Here is an 18,001-nt window from a genome sequence, read left to right as displayed (position 1 = left end):
AAGAAAACTTAATTTGATTTTTATTATGTTGTTGTGACAAAAATTTGTATGCAAAATTATAGGTTGAAAAGCGGATATTCCAAGCGGAATTGATGACATCGAAGCTGCAATTTGTGATTATTTATGGAATAGTGAGTTAGAATCGGAGAAAGTGAAATATATTGCTTTGTGAGTTATATTTAAATATTTCATGACAACATATTAATCCTAATGATTCATACAGATATTCTGTAATCTCAATGGGAAATCAATTCGCTAGTGTATACGACGTTGCAACGTTGAAGCCTACGGAATGGGTTGGCGTGTGGTAAGTAGAAAGTAGAAAGTGTTAAAACTTATTGATATGTTCTGATTGTGTAATTTTGTTAGGTTATTGATTTACTCGCCTGGATAGTATGCTACGATTCTCAGAAGTCACTCCGGAGGATTGGCTACCTTCCATACCACTTAGCGGTGAGCTAAATTAATAAATGGAGATAAGTAGTGTTATAGACGGTAAATTAATAATGTTTGTTGCGTAATTGCAGCAGCAGGCATTGGATGCCAACAGCAAAGAAATTTTTGAGAGTATTGCTACCTTCTGGGGTCCCATACTGAATAACTATGTGAAATTCACCGACTGTGAGAAGGTAAGACACCATACCAATTGCAAATGATGTTTTCGGATATAGAATGTTGAATTTTGTCAAATTGGGTGTGAAATTTGTTGCAGATCATGATCACAATAAACTACCATAATTCACATTGGTATCTGTTGGTGTTGGATATGGTAGATCGTGTTGCAACAATATATGATAGTATGCTTACAACTGAAGTAGCTAAATAGAGAGTGAAGGATGCTAAGAGATTGGTATGTATGTATGTATGAAAGGACATTATGTAAATTATAATGCATAATTTTTTTGGATCATAACTTCTTCTATTTTAATGCAGATTAAAATATTAGATTCTTATAATAAGAAACGCATTTGGGTTGAATCCTGTGGATCTCTAGGAAAGTATCCCTTGAAAAATTTCAAATTTGTGGAGCATAAGAAGAATAAGCAATTGAATGGTATGATGTTATCACAATAGAAAGCTTTTATGCAGTATTCATCATAATTGACATGTGTGGTTTTCAAATTTTGTAACAGACATGATTGTGGCATGTATGTGATGATGTGGATGGAATCGATCGGTTCTACATGGGCAACTGGTGATTTTGTAAGTGGAAAGAAAAATTTGTTTGTGGTAAAATTGTTAAAAGTCGTAGATTGAATGCTGTAGTTTACAATACTTAACGTTCCGACAATTTGAATATAGGTTGTTAGAGAGTGGGATCGATCGCGAATATTAAACGATCTCGTAAGCCACAATCAAAATCAACGAAGAATGGAGATAACAAAAGCTGCCATGATACATAAGAATAACAAAAGGATGCAATGATGTAAATGTAGGGCTAATTTTGTATAAGATTTATAATTTTGTATACGATTTATAATTTGTATGTGAATATAATTATGAATGAGATGAGAAAAGTTAGCAGTATGTTGTTGTACATGTTTCTTATACACATTAAGGGTCATGTTGATACTTTAAAGTAAAAGGCAAATTTACAATATGGCAAACAAGGTGTAACCATAAAGTGTCGATCCATATATAAAAAGTGTCGATCCCAAAAACATAGAAAACCAAAAGTATAATGTAATATGTAATTTTTCAATCTAACCGGTACAAGTATACCGATTTTATGAGAGAATAGGTCTAAATAATGTGTCGACACTTTTGTAGTTTGTGTCGATATTTTTGGTCCAGATTGAATGGTAAACAGGGTGCAACCGTAAAGTGTCGATCCATATATAAAAAGTGTCGATCCCATAAACATCGAAACCCAAAAGTATAATGTAATATGTAATTTTCCAATCTAACCGGTACAAGTATACCGGTTTTATGAGAGAATAGGTCTAAATAATGTGTCGACACTTTTGTAGTTTGTGTCGATATTTTAGGTCCAGAATGAATGGCAAACAGGGTGTAACCGTAAAGTGTCGATCCATATATAAAAAGTGTCGATCCCATAAACATCGAAACCCAAAAGTATAATGTAATATGTAATTTTTCAATCTAACCGGTACAAGTATACCGGTTTTATGAGATAATAGGTCTAAATAATGTGTCGACACTTTTTTTAGTTTGTGTCGATATTTTTGGTCCAGAATGAATGGCAAACAGGGTGCAACAATAAAGTGTCGATCCATATATAAAAAGTGTCGATCCCATAAACATCAAAACCCATAAGTATAATGTAATAGGTAATTTTTCAATATAACCGGTACAAGTATACCGGTTTTATGAGAGAATTGGTATATAATATGTATCGACACTGTTTAATATTTTGTCGATACTAATTTAAATATCAAGTGTTTTTCCACCGTTCACTATATATAGTACTCTAAATTGAAAAACCCTAAACATAAAGGCAAACATACAGAAGATAACTCTTCCTCTCCGAAGAATACTAACGTTATCATAACAGTGACGATCAGATATTCAGGTAAATTTATCGATATTTTATGGGTTTGATTGATTTCTATATTGGAGTTTTTTTCCTGAATGTGTTTGTGTTCCATTGTAATAGCATCCAACCAAAATGGCTCCAAAACGTCAGCGTCAGAAGCGCGGTCTTTCTTAAAGCTCTTCTCAACCCAGTTCTTCTCAACCACAACCTCCTTCTGTAACAAACGATTCTTCTGAGGAAATCAGGTCCTTCGAAACTCTGAACTTTAGATCCGATATGGAGAAACAAAGATGGCAGACGAGTTTTAAAGTAAGGAAGATTCGTCCCGAACGTGTCATTGACCTGGGTTTCTTGTTTGATGATAAATATGCATTTAGTTTTAAATCCACATTTACATCTTGGGGTTGGCTTGAATTCCTTGGTGTAGAACCAAGATATTATCCAAACCTAGTTAGAGTCTTCTACAACAATGCTTCCTTACAGCACGAGCCTAATAAGACTAATATAATAGGAATTAATACACATGTCATGGGGAAGGATATATATATATCTCCGAAAACTATTGCGGAGGGTTTAGGTGCAGCGAATAAAGGAGATTCAGATGAAAATGGTGTAGATTGGTCTACAATTAAACGGGTTGCTAGAAATAACCCAATTCACCTCGATGTAGAGTCGAGAGTGTTTCACAAAATGCTCACATGGTATATCCGGCCTAGTGGGGGAAAACATTCAACGCTTCGAGACAGCGATTATTGGTGGATAGCAAAGTATAAATCCAAATCCAAAACGGCTCCAAACATTGCAAAACTCATATTTAATACAATTGTATATATGGTTACAAAGGGAGCAACAATTTCAACTACACTACCATATGGATGTGTCATCACCCATATGTTGAAGAAGAAGAAAGTTGATTTTTCGCATGACGCCCCTGTTCGATTAACCCGCAAGATTGACATTGTATTTATTAAAAAGCGGGATATGATTTTGTTGAAAACTCGGTTGGAAGAGTGTTAAGAAGGTCGGATTAGATCAAGAGAGGGAGGAAATGGACCCCGTTGGCAATGAAGAAGAGCAACCAAGTGGAGACGCAATGATGGAAGAAGCTCCAGTTGCAGAGGATGTCACAATTAAGACCGTGATGGAATACATGGTCAATTTTCGGGAGCATATTGATTCCCTTGTGAGTGGAATGTGATCCGATATTTCATCATTGCAACATGAAGTCTCCATGTTGCGTGACGAATTACGTCAACGACATCAAACGAGTTAGGTAATTCATTATTTATGTTTCTAAACATTTACACGTTCTGAACTGTATTTTATTTTCTTTTAACAGATGTGGACAACCAAGCGGTCAATGAAGATGAAGCTGACGATGAAGATGACGATGAAGATGACGATGATGATGATGATGATGATGAAGCTGACGATGAAGATGACGATGAAGATGATGACGACGATGATGATGATGATGATGATCCAAACAAGTATATCGTGTCTGCAACACCGCCTTCAAGAAAACTTTTAATTTTTTATCTCAATGGTGTCCTTGCCTACATCCCAAGACTGCCTGCAGGTTTTAATTCTATTCTTTTGTATCCATTATTTTAACATATAAGCGTAGAACTTTAATCTCATTTTCTTCATGTTGTAGATGTTGTCCTCAGAAGAGGATTATTTGAATTTATGCAATTTTGTGTCGACAATTTTGTTGTTTCCCTTTGGTATTCAAAGATGAGGTTAGAACATGTTTGGAGCAATTTAATTACTGTAGTCAAAATCGTTAATATACATTTGAATGTTAACATTCAAACTTGATTACAATCTCAGGCATAACGTCGACCGTGTACATGAGAAACTACCTTTATTTTCTGAGCATTTTCTATTCGTGTGGGTAAGATGAATGTCATTACAGTTTGCTGACTTTTCGTTGTCTATGATTTCTATGCAGTTGAACAGGTGTTCAGACATTGATTATTTTAACAACTTATGTGTTTATATAGAAATACAATTACATATGTCCACATACCTTTGACGCTGCTTCCCATTCGAACGACAATGCTCTAGGTATGACACAAATTTATTCATGCTTATGCGAATTTAGTTTATTGTTAGTAAAATTGCACCTCATTAGTTTGATAATTGAAATTATTTATGTATGTCCTCAGAAAAAGGCGGAAACATACGAGAGTATTTGGAAAATTTGTTGAAGGCCTCTAATGTTTCGGACTTCGTTAGAAATAACCCTTTTTCATCGGATTAATTTCGTTTGTCGGTACATTATTTGAACATTCTTGTGTATTTATATTTTGGTGTGATTATATTGTGTGTATATTTTCATTAATTATTCCATATTTTCTTCTCTGTATACATATACATTTGAGGATTGTTGAAATATCAATACTAGTTATTAATGTATTTTACATCTGCTTGCAAATGTATCGAAACACATTACTATATCATTATTTTCCATGATATCCACAACAAAGTTTTCACACTTTTTAATATTGTGTCTGTACTTTATGTCCAGAATGGAAGAAAAATGTGTCGATACATTGTTAAAAAGTGTCGAAATTTACACATCGGAACCCATAATTATAATGTAATAGATAATTTTGTAATATAACCGGTATAAATATACCGGTTTTATGAGCGAATAGGTCTACAACCTATATCGACACTTTTTAATATTGTGTCGGTACTTTATGTCCAAATTGGAAGAAAAATGTGTCGATACCTTGTCAAAAAGTGTCAACATTTACACATCGGAACCTAGAATTATAATGCAATAGATAATTTTGTAATATAACCGGTATAAATATACCGATTTTATGAGCGAATAGGTCTACAACCTATATCGACACTTTTTAATATTGTGTCGGTACTTTATGTCCAGATTGGAAGAAAAATGTATCGATACCTTGTCAAAAAGTGTCGACATTTACACATCGGAACCCAGAATTATAATGTAATAGATAATTTTGTAATATAACTGATATAAATATACCAGTTTTATGAGCGAATAGGTCTACAACCTATATCGACACTTTTTAATATTGTGTTGGTACTTTATGTCCAGATTGGAAGAAAAATGTGTCGATACCTTGTCAAAAAGTGTCGACATTTACACATCGGAACCCAGAATTATAATGTAATAGATAATTTTGTAATATAACCGGTATAAATATACCGGTTTTATGAGCGAATAGGTCTACAACCTATATCGACACTTTTTAATATTGTGTCGGTACTTTATGTCCAGATTGGAAGAAAAATGTGTCGATACTTTGTCAAAAAGTGTCGACATTTACACATCGGAACCCAGAATTATAATGTAATAGATAATTTTGTAATATAACCGGTATAAATATACCGGTTTTATGAGCGAATAGGTCTACAACCTATATCGACACTTTTTAATATTGTGTTGGTACTTTACAATAGGAGTCATGTTGATACTTACGATATTTGGAGATCGTTGTCATTCCATTCCATCTTCGAAAAAATCAGTTGATGTAGGCTGTGTGCTTGTACTCAAACTGAGCTTGACTTGAGGACATGCTAGTTTGTTATGTCCCTCACCGTTGCAGTACCCACATCACCTAATTTTCTTCTCGACCTTGTTCTTCGGCACTTCTTTTTGCTTGCGTTGTTTTCGTTGAGGGTCACGAACATTGTTTACTACAATGCTCTGGTTGACTGAATAATTCAAACCAAACGAGTTTTCTAATTCTTCTATTAGTTTTTTCATCTCATCTCTTGCGGTTTTGAAAGACTCGTCTGTCTTTGATGCAATGTAGCATAACCTACTTGACATTGAACGTAGAGCAGTGAACCTTGCCATTTGCATCACTTCTGGAGACACATTCAAATCAACATAGCTGGGTGCAGAAGCCTTCGCATCATTAGTCCACCTACTTTGAATCAAAGTCCCGGGAAAATATGTGTAGTCCAAGTGCTTCAAAATGTGAAGTTGACGGTGACACGGAAGTCCAACGGTCTCGAATTTTTTGCAGGAGCAAATTAGAGTTTTCGTACGAGAATCAAAACTAATTTCAAATTTCCTATTTTTTTCTGCGTACTTTGACAAAATATAATGTTAACATTCATCTGATAAGGACTTAATCTCTGCCTCAATCCGGTACAATGTCTCCCGTATAAGTTCATCTTGGAACACACGAAAAGATTCGCGGGTAAAAATCGCAGCGGTATGGCTTTCAAGGTCGACCAGTTTTGTGATCTGGAAGGGCTTCGTATGGGAACTTAAGTAATCCGCTTTCAACTCGTTCATACGCATTCTACTAATTCCATCTTCAATTGCACGAACAACATCTAAATATGTCTTCTTGTGTTTCAGTGCAATAGCTAGTGAAGCATTCATAGACTCGCACCTTTGTGTTGAGCGAATATTGGCAAAGAAATAACCGGTTAGATATGCTTGTGCCCATAAGTGTCATGTATTTCCCTTCTCAATCACCCATGGATGCTTTTGGACGTTGAATTCTGAAACAACCGAACGCCATTGAATATCAAATTCCTTGGTTGTCCACCAGGAAGCCATGCATTTTGAGAATGCTGCTGTAAACTTTGGGTCACCAATGTTAGCTTGTGCATTGCGAGAAATATGCCAAGAACATAATCTGTGCTTAGCATAAGGGATAACAGATTTGATAGCCCTCTGCATTGCCCTATCCCCATTGGTGACAACTGAAATAGGTGATTTATTCATCATGGCTTCTAAAAAATTCTGTAGCACCCACTCGAAAGATTGAGACGTCTCGTCAGCGATTATGGCAGTGGCAAACACAATTGTGTTATGGTGATGATTGACACCAACAATAGGCATAATTGGTCGACCATACAAATTATCTTTGTACGTTGTGTCGAATGCAATTACATCACCGAAGCATGTGTAATCCGATCTCGATGTAGAATCCGACCAAATAAGATTATACAATGCCCCCGATTCGTCTACCGAGTATGTCATAAAAAACTCGGGATCATCATGTTTCTTATAATCAAGTAGGCAATAAGCGCATTCACATCCCCATCGACGATTTCCTTTGCTTTACCTCTTTGAAGTGCATTGTAGAGGTCTTTATGTGTAAATCCAACATTATGATAGCCCCCTGCCTGCTACGTTAAATAGTTCATTACTTGTGACGTGCCAACACCGACCTCTTTCAATGTTGTTGCCTCATCGATATCAGCCTTACTTACAGCTCTATTAGAACGCATAAATGGTGTCATAGCAGGTGTGCACAATGCATGATTATGTTTCTGATCAGACTTACTTATAACCCACTGATCGTTTGTATTTGTTGCTGTAACTACGACTCTAGCCTTACATCCTGTTCTTGTGACTGGCATATGAGCATGTTGACGATCAACAGTATTGACTTTTGATACTCGAAACCCTTCTTTGGAACAACAAAATTCTTGTGTCTTCACATTCCCTTCCACATCAAGCCGTGTTGTTCCCTTACGTGCACTAAACCCATGTTCCCGTACGAATCCTTTGTAAAAGTACCAAGCTTGATCACGTGAACAGAAGAGCTGACCAACCAATCTGTCAGATTCATCAACATTATGTACTTCATGGCATTCCTCGGTTGGCTTAACATTGTCTACATCAGTATTATCCATGGCAAAAATTTTTGTTGTGCAAGTTCAGTGGTCCAGGAGTTGATGGAGATGTAAGCAAAGGTTCATTTGAACATGTTTCGGTCGTGCTGCTTTCAATAGGATGTGGTATTGGTAGTGGTAGTTAAAGGGTGGGTACAACATTAAATTCGCAGTACATATTTAGGTATGTACAATAACTACAAGTATATTATCATTAAATTTAGGTATGTACAATAACTACATATTTAGGTATGTACATCTTTTGAGTGAGTTTTAAGATATTAATTTAGTAATTATAGGCGTCTAATGATTTATTTTTTACGTTACGATATATATTATTATTAAATTAAAAACAATAAACATATATATTACATATTTATTATTATCTTTGGTTAATATTGTTAAATTTAAATTCTAAATATTATTTTATAAAATATCAAAACAATCAAATAATTTTTTGTGCAAATGAAATTATTAAATTAATATTGTTGGTGGAAACATGAAACACTATTAAAAAAATTGAAACATAAATTACATAACTTTAAAAAAAGTATCGATCCTTTTTATAAAAAGTATGGACACTTTCAATATAATAGGTAAAAATATGATGTAATAGGTAGCGCTTATATAATGTAATAGATAGCGTTTATATAATGTAATAGGTAGTGTTTATATTGTAAAGTATATATCATTTTTATAAAAGTGTCCATACTTTTTTCACTGTGGAAAACATTAATTTAAGGTTATCTTTTGATTGAGTTTTAAGATATTAATTTAATAAATTAAAAACAATAAACATATATATTACATATTTATTATTATCTTTGGTTAATATTGTTAAATTTAAATTCTAAATATTATTTTATAAAATATCAAAACAATCAAATAATTTTTTATGTAAATGAAATTATTAAATTAATATTGTAGGTGGAAAACATGAAACACTATTAAAAAAATTGAAACATAAATTACATAACTTTAAAAAAGTATCGATCCTTTTTATAAAAAGTATGAACACTTTCAATATAATAGGTAAAAATATGATGTAATAGGTAGCACTTATATAATGTAATAGGTAGCGTTTATATAATGTAATATGTAGTGCTTATATTGTAAAGTATCTATCATTTTTATAAAAGTGTCCATACTTATTTCACTGTGGAAAATATTAATTTAAGGTTATCTTTTGAGTGAGTTTAAGATATCAATTTAGTAATTATATGTATCTAATGATTTATTTTTTATGTTACGGTATATATTATCATTAAATTAAAAACAATAAACATATATATTACATATTTATTATTATCTTTGGTTAATATTGTTAAATTTAAATTCTAAATATTATTTTATAAAATATCAAAATAATCAAATAATTTTTTGTGCAAATGAAATTATTAAATTAATATTGTAGGCGGAAAACATGAAACACTATTAAAAAATTGAAACATAAATTACATAACTTTAAAAAAAGTATCGATCTTTTTTATAAAAAAGTATAGACACTTTCAACATATTATAATGTAATAGGTAAATTTGCAATGCTATCGGTATAAATATACCGGTTTACTTATAAAATAGGTCAATATAAGCGCTACCTATTACATTATATAAGCGCTACCTAGTATGTTATTGTACTTTATAATATTTCCGGTTAAATAATATAACATAACCGGTCTAAATTTTAACCGGTCACTTGTTTAACCGGTCACGCCGTATATTAGCCGTGTTTTAGGCGCCGCACCACAGAACTACCCGTTTTAGATGTATGAGTTTAAGGTTTAGGATTTAGATACGCTATTTGAGGTGATTGAAATGACCCATGAAGTTTTAGAATTATAATGTTGAGGGTGATACCAATAGAGACTATGGATTGCATTGCGATTGCGAACTTGGGTTTAAGATTAAGATTTAGGGATTAATATTAGAGATTTTAATTATTTTTATTTTAAATCTTATTTACAATTAAATGTTAATAAATTTATTATGTCATAATAATAAAATAATTTATATCATTCGAGAATGACCAAAACAATAACACTTCAAATGTTTAGTGATTCAATTAAAAAAATTAAAATTTATTAATCAAAATAAGAATAAAAAAATAATTGAACGATGTAATTTATATTTAAACTTTAGAGACAATATTAGTCTATTTGATAGCAGTAAAATGATCTTCAGTAGTTTGTTTTGGCATTTTTCCCGAAAAATCACAGGTGATCGGTATATTTACTGATCTAACACCGGTCATACTATATTTCCCGATCTAACACCCTTAGCAGTAAAGCGTGCCCCCTGCACCGCGCTATATGATGATTTGGTGCCACGTGGGGTAAGGCGCACCCCCTGAAGCGCGCCTTACGCTGACATGGATATACGTGGATAAAGCACGGCCCCTGGGGCGTGCCTTATGCCACGTAGGGGTATAGCGCGGGAAAAGGGCGCGCCTTACCTTTAATTTTTATTTATATATAGCGCGGGACAGGGGCCGCACCATACCTTTAACTGATATAATTATATAAGGCGCGGTGCAGGTACCGCTCCTTGTAACTTTTCCCGGCTATAAATTCCCTTCTCTCCGATTAAGTTCCTCACATCTCTCCTCTCAATTTATAAATTAATACAACAATTCCGTCAACGAGTCAATAATTCTGACAATTTTCTCATATTTTATTCAGAAGTTTGTTCGATTCTTCGTTATAAGGTAATTTTGTGATAAATTTTTTTATTATATTTATTATTTATTAGGATTATTTGAAAAAATATTATACTAATTGTTGTCAATTAATTTATGTGTTTGTAAAATTAGAAAGCGGGAATATACGTCGAAATAGTTTTGTTGTACATGTAATAATATAAAATTATATTATTTAAATTATTTACGTTTATGTGTAAAAATTTTATTCTGTTATATTTTCGTTCATATATTATTTATTTAATCAATATTGTTTCAGTTATTTTTTTACAGATATAATATTGCCGCACTTTTAAACTCAAAGAATGGCGCGAATTTCAGCTATTGTTTATTATGATGGTGAAATTCGAGAAGATGAAACTAGCGTTGTTTTCGTATCAAATGAGCATGCTAAAATATCATTGAAGAGAAACATAACTCTTGAGGAGCTGATAACGAAGATTTCGAGGAAGATTCATGTTGGGTAGTAGAAGAATACTGTTATTGTAATACATATTTCCAACATCATTGTTGCCATTAACTTATACAACGTTCGAACTTTTGAACAATGATGATGTTGAAATGATGGTTGAAGCTCAAAGTAATTATTCAGACGGCGATATTAAGATGTATGCAAATTTTATTCAAGTGTATATCGTTCGGGGTCAATCATTAAGCTCCCACTATGGGCTGGCTGAACAAGTTGATAGCCCGACGACAGTAATGTGTAATGATTTTAATGCCATAATGGGGAGACATTCATCCGCAACTCCTTACGATATGTACCGAGGTGTGTCGACGAACAATCTGTATGGCAACATCGCGTCCAGTTCAAGGGGAAGGCATTTATCTACAAATACGTTTGACCTTAATATGGAGATGCCATCGATGCAATCATCTGTGTAGTTTCCATTTGACACGATGGCTTTAAGCTCTAGAGGGAGGCATTCGACTGCGAGCTTTTTCGATCTCAATGTCGATATAGTAGGTTATTTGACCTAAATGTGGAGCGCATGGAGGAACCATCATCTCCACCAGTAAAACCGCTTCGTGAGCCTAGTGCGGATGGTGCTGAGATTGGACTATTCATTCACCCAGAATCACCGTAATTCAACTCCGATGATGATGAAGTTCCAGGAAATGTAGCACAAACTGACTCTCTTGCACACACGTATGAAGCTGATTATGGTGCAATGTACGGGTCAGAATTTGCGGATATGCCTCATCTCAGTGACTATGGATATTACTCATCAATAAATATTGGTGAGTTATCTTTAGGAATGGAGTTTTCAAGCAAAGAAGAAGCGGTGATGGCTATAAAAAATTACAATATCCGTAATTATGTTCAGTCCAGAGTCAACCGATCCACAACCAAAAAATATGTATGCTACTGTGCCCGACGCTAAAACGGATGCAATTGGATGGTTCGCTTATCGAAAAGAAAGGGGAAAAACAACATATGGGAACTAACAATATACAATGGTCCTCACACATGTTGTGCTGGAGGGGTCAACCAGGATCATCCCAACTTGGACTCTGAAGTGATATGCCAAGCCATCATGCCCATGGTAAAAGCAAGCTCTCATATAGCTGTTGCTGTGTTGATTTCAGTTATACAATTACAGTATGGGTACACTGTCTCCTATAAAAAAGCTTGGTTCGCAAAATAAAATGCCATTGTCAAACTTCATGGCGAATGGGATGCATCTTACAACGAACTTCCAGGCTGGTTTAGGCTGGTGCGGAGGTTGAATCCTGGGACAATTGTGGACTTCGAAACCTCCTATGCATACCATAATGATCGAGTTCTCCGCGATCGATGCCAATTCTACCGGGTTTTTTGGACTTACCCAAAGTGCGTTAATGCTGTCAAATACTACAAGCCTGTGGTCTAGATCGACGGGACTTTCTTGTATGGAAAATAAAAGAAAGTTTTATTATTGGCAGTTGCCCAAGATAGCAATCGCAACATTCTTCCAGTTGCTTTTGCTCTTGTCGAAGGAGAATATACAAATTCTTGGGCTTTTTTCCTCTGAAATTTACGTGCCCATGTTATCACGAGGGAAAACATCTGTGTCATTTCAGATCGCATAGCTGGGATCAAAGCAGCAATGGAGTCTTTGGGTCCAATGTGGCAACCACCCTTTGTCCAACATAGGTATTGTCTCCGACACATTACTGTGAACTACCATGGAAGGTACAAGAAGAGCGTCAATTAATTGTGCGCATGGGTAAGTGAAACTAATGTAGTATGTTTTCTTTTCGATCGTTTTAATTTTGCAAAGAAAGCAAGTTAGTAAGTTATACATTTTTTGATCAGGTTACGAACTACTTCCTCGAACGTTTGAATCAAAGCTTCAAGATTTACGGGTGAAGAACGATGAAGGATACGATTACATTAGCCTTATCGATAAATAAATGTGGACGAACGCATATAATGGTGGATATCGATATGGACACATGACGACCAACTTGGCAGAGGCAATCAATTTGATCTTAAAGGGTGCACGTCACTTACCAATAGAGACTTTGGTAAAGACTATATATTTTTGTTTGGGGGCGCTTTTTACGAAGCTCAGGGGACAAGCTCAAATCTGGATGCAAGACGGTCATGTCTATCACCCTATATTAGTTGTAGATATACAGAAAAAATTTCTACATCAAATGGAATGTCTGTAACAAGCTTCTCTAGAAGGCATGAAATGTTTCGTGTCACAGAGTTGTCGCGACCTCTTCAAGGGATTGAAGCTTTTTTGTTAAGAGTAAATCTAAGGGATAGAACGTGCGACTGCGGTTTTTTTCAAGCTCTGAAGTATCCATGCTCTCATGTGATAGCAACTTGCTCGCATACACGTCAAGAATATAACCATTTTGTGGATCCTGTATACCTATTATCTGAAGTTTTTAAGGTATACAAATTTGAGTTTCCCCCATAGGTAATGACAAAGACCCTGATGAGGTTCAAGATTAGCTTCTGATTGTACCAAATCCGAGTTTATTGAGGGAGCGTGGTCGTCTAAAATCCAATCGAATTCATTGCGATATGGATATTCGAGAAAGATCTAGACAATACAGAAGATGTGGGCATTGTAGAAACCCATGACACACTAGAAAAACAAGTCCACTTCTGTTGCAATCAAGTAACAATTGATGAGGAAATGATGTATTTGTTTATCAAATAATAATTCTTGTACTTCAATTTGCATTTACTTTAAGTTAATGTCATTCGATAATCGCTGATGAAGATTAAAAAAATGATACAATAATACGAGATTGAACGTTTGCGTTATATGTTATTATAATAAAAGAGATAATAAGTGACAAACTTAAAAAAGTTATCGAACACAATCATTAAATTTTATCAAACTGATAACAATTTGGTATTTCAAAATAATTTTAAATACAACAAACTTACAATAAGTATTAAATAGTAAATGATAACCAAATTACAATAACTGATATTAAATGATAATAAACAAAATTAACTGAAATACATTAAAAAAAGTCCAACAAATTTAACAAAATAAAGTAAGTATTAAATGAGAAATAATAAAAAATTACAATTAAAAAGTCCAATAAACTAAATGAAAATATAATAAAAAACAAAATCTATCGATGCCTGCGACGCGAATGTGTTCCGCAGGGCGGTGGCTGTCGGTCTCGAGGAGGATTTCTTCGTATCACTGGTTGTGACTCCTTGCTGTCATCATCATCACCATCATCGTCGTCGTCGTCGTCGTCGTCGTCTTGAGTAGGTACATGAGGAGCTGATGACGATGAAGCACCTCCATAGAATAAGGACCCTGGAGGTGTATGACTGACTATCCCACCGACCTGCAAAAACTGGAAAACCCATAAAACCCAGACATCGCTGAATGTGAAAACTATATAGAAGGTGTCTGTGTTGCAGCCATGGGTGATGAGGCTGAACCCGCCAAATATCCAGCATATAAACCCCAAGTCGTATTTGCAAACATAGACCCATAATAGCCTCCAAGAGGGGTCATCTGTGACGGTGGCGATAGCGGGGTCATAAAACCAGGTGATGGTGGCGGCGGCGGCTTCGGGTAAGGGAATGGCGGTGGCAACATCTAGTAATAGAAAGGTAGTAACAGCATCATATATGGCTGCGGTGGCTGTTGTGAAGGTCCTGATGGTGCAGTTAAGGATGAAACGGAAGCACCTGCTCTCCGTCCACGAGTCGGGGGACGATGGTGCTGTGTCGATGAACGTCTCTGTCGACGTCGAGGAAAGGTCTACCCTCGTGCATCCTCGGGAAGCAGAAACGGTTTACCGTTACTGTTGAACCACTCATAATAACATGTAGAAACGATTTTTGAACGGTGGGGGAGCGAGATTTTGAAAAGCCACGTCATTTTTAATTATCCATTTTACGATTGATTTTTAATTAAAACAATATGATTTTAGAAAACCTCTCGTTTCAAATATTTGAGAATTCATTCACGATAAAAACACAGGTTCGAAGAGTCACCACCAATCTTTGATTAGGTGTGATTGGACACCCAAAAATGTTTTGTCATTTTAAATAAAAATTAATTTTAATTAAAACAACAAATTTAGGTTTGCGTTACCAGAAAATGAGTTCGGGAGTCGGTTACGCGTGGGGAAGGATTAGCAGCCCCACAACGTCCTAAATCGATACCTCGTCGATTAATTAATGTATTTGCAATGAAATTTACAAATTCGATTTTAATTTGATTTATGATCCCCAACAAAACAATAACATACTAATTTTACAATATTCAAAAGTACCAAAATAGATTAAATCGAAATTACCAAGCCCTTAGAAAAGATAAAGAATATTCGATTATTTAAAAATATTGAGACGAGAACTTAGATAAGTTCTAACTACCTTTTCTCAAAAAATTTAAATAACCGAATATTTATTTTTCTTTTGTTCCCAAATATTAAAGCATTGAATCGATTTTTAAGTGTCGCTAACGGGATAGACTTTCATTTTAAAATTATCAAAAGTAACTTTCTTATAAGTTAAGACAGTCACTTTATGACATTATTAAAATGCTCGAATATTACCCTTAGTCAATTTATTTCGATTCGAGTCAAGTGATGCTTATAAGGATATCATGCAAATTATTAACTAAAATGATTATCTAATTAATAAACGATATATGAAAAATCATCATGCAATAATATTTTAATACCACAAATTGTATACATTACAACTTATATATTTATATGAAATACACTAATGTGGCTTAAATGCAAAAATAAAAACATAACATACCAAGTTATAAAAAGATTAGCTATACATACTAAACTAATGACTAAATCACATTAGGCATAATTTTACTATCTAAAATGCAAACAAAATAACAATTAAGGCATAAATACAAATATTACCATATTGAGTATATAAAATTATTACAAATGATTAAAATCAGAATAAACCCAATATATGCAGGACTAAAAAGTAACATGCAAAAACCTAAAAGTTTGATTTCTAAAAATAGCAAAAATTAAATACACTAACACTTGGGACCAAAATTAAACGCGCGAAAAATACAGAAACCAAAATTATAAACATACAAACTTCGACCTAGGGACTAAAATACATAAAACCGAAAGTTGAATGGCTTATAGAACGAATAACTCACACGCGAAATGGGAATCCTAATTCTCCTAAACGTTACCGTTTTATGAGTCTTATATGTTTGAAATATAGAGTAAAATGAGACCCTAATCTCATTTGCTAAAAATCCCTTAGTACCGTTCTTTCTCTTTCTCTCATCTCTACTTCTTTTCCATTCGACCGAGCGATTGTCATGGCCACATTCACCACTCTCTACTCTCTGTTGGTCAAAACCCTCACAAATGAGTGCCTAGATAACCGTGAATCAACACTACATACCCATCGACTAAGCTCCGACGAGGAAACTAGACTGAAAGGTAAACAATCTAACTCATCTCCTTTTTATACTATTTTACTGCTCATTTTTTTAATTTCAGACTCAGTTAGTTTAGCAATACTAACCTCAGTCCTTGAATTATAGCAATCAAATCCCGAATGTATGAGATGGAGCCACCAAAAAACCTTAAACCAAATACTGCTGACATATATTTCAATGAAAAGAACTGGCCCCTTCGATTTATTTAATTACACAAAGAAGGAATACATTTTTAAATTCCCACACTTTGGGTTCAATTCGTACTTCCCTTTTGGTTTTCCATTACCCGTTTGCATGTGATAATAAAGCAAGTCCCTTACCTTCACGGAAATCATATTCTACTGAAAGCTTAAGAGGGGTTTCCCTTATTTAATGCACGTGGACTCACTCCCCTGGTAAGTAGTAATTTAGCAAATACGGTTTTACCTCAGAGAATACATCGGTGAAGTGGCGTTTGACCTCTGGAATCAAAATACTTGCTCTTTACTTGCTATTGCTTCTTGAACAATGCTTTGATTTGTGCTGTCCTTCCTCCTTGAATAGTTCGTTGAAATCTCCCTGTTCGAATCGTCTTTTTCTCCTTGCTACCTCCAGATCCTCCCCTTTTTTATTACATGTGTTTGGCTTTTATAGCCCAAAGTTTACATAATTTCAACATGAAAAAATTAATCCTGCGCAAATTTCTGCAGGAGACAAGGATGAAGGGAGCAGGTATTATGGGTGAACTGCCTTTGACTTCTGATTTTGAAAATTGGGGATTATAACATGATTAGCTAAAAACAATGCTGGAAATTGGTTTATTATGGGTATGTATGACATGTCTCCATTATGTGTGAGTGCATAGGTGAGTCATCAAGAATGGGCCGGCTAAAAACAATGCTGGAAATTGTCTTCCATGTGCTGCTCCCCCTCTCTTTGTGTGCTGCTTATGCTTGCTAAATGGATGTCACTTATTGCTCCATCATAAACTGATATCAATGTGTACCATGCTGTTTGCACCTTGTGGTACAGTTTTGTTCCAGCAAATGAATGTTGTCCATGTGCAACAGTTTGGACTTGTTTGTGGAGTGGATTCAAGCTTGTTTGAATGGATTGTCAGTTGTATATGTCTCCCAAGGGTTCCAACAAGTTTTCCCAACGTGATACATGGTCTAATGTGATGTTGCAAGGAAAAACAAAGGTTTTGTTGAACTAAATTCGTAATTCCCGTATTGATTTTCTAGCCTGCATAGTCTGGGCATATCTCGAGCTACCATTATCGGATTAATAAGATTC

This window comes from Hibiscus syriacus, unplaced genomic scaffold (assembly GCF_006381635.1).
Source record: "Hibiscus syriacus cultivar Baekdansim isolate YM2019G1 unplaced genomic scaffold, ASM638163v2 tig00112382_pilon, whole genome shotgun sequence".
Lineage (NCBI taxonomy): Eukaryota > Viridiplantae > Streptophyta > Magnoliopsida > Malvales > Malvaceae > Hibiscus > Hibiscus syriacus.
This window is presented reverse-complemented; position numbering follows the sequence as displayed.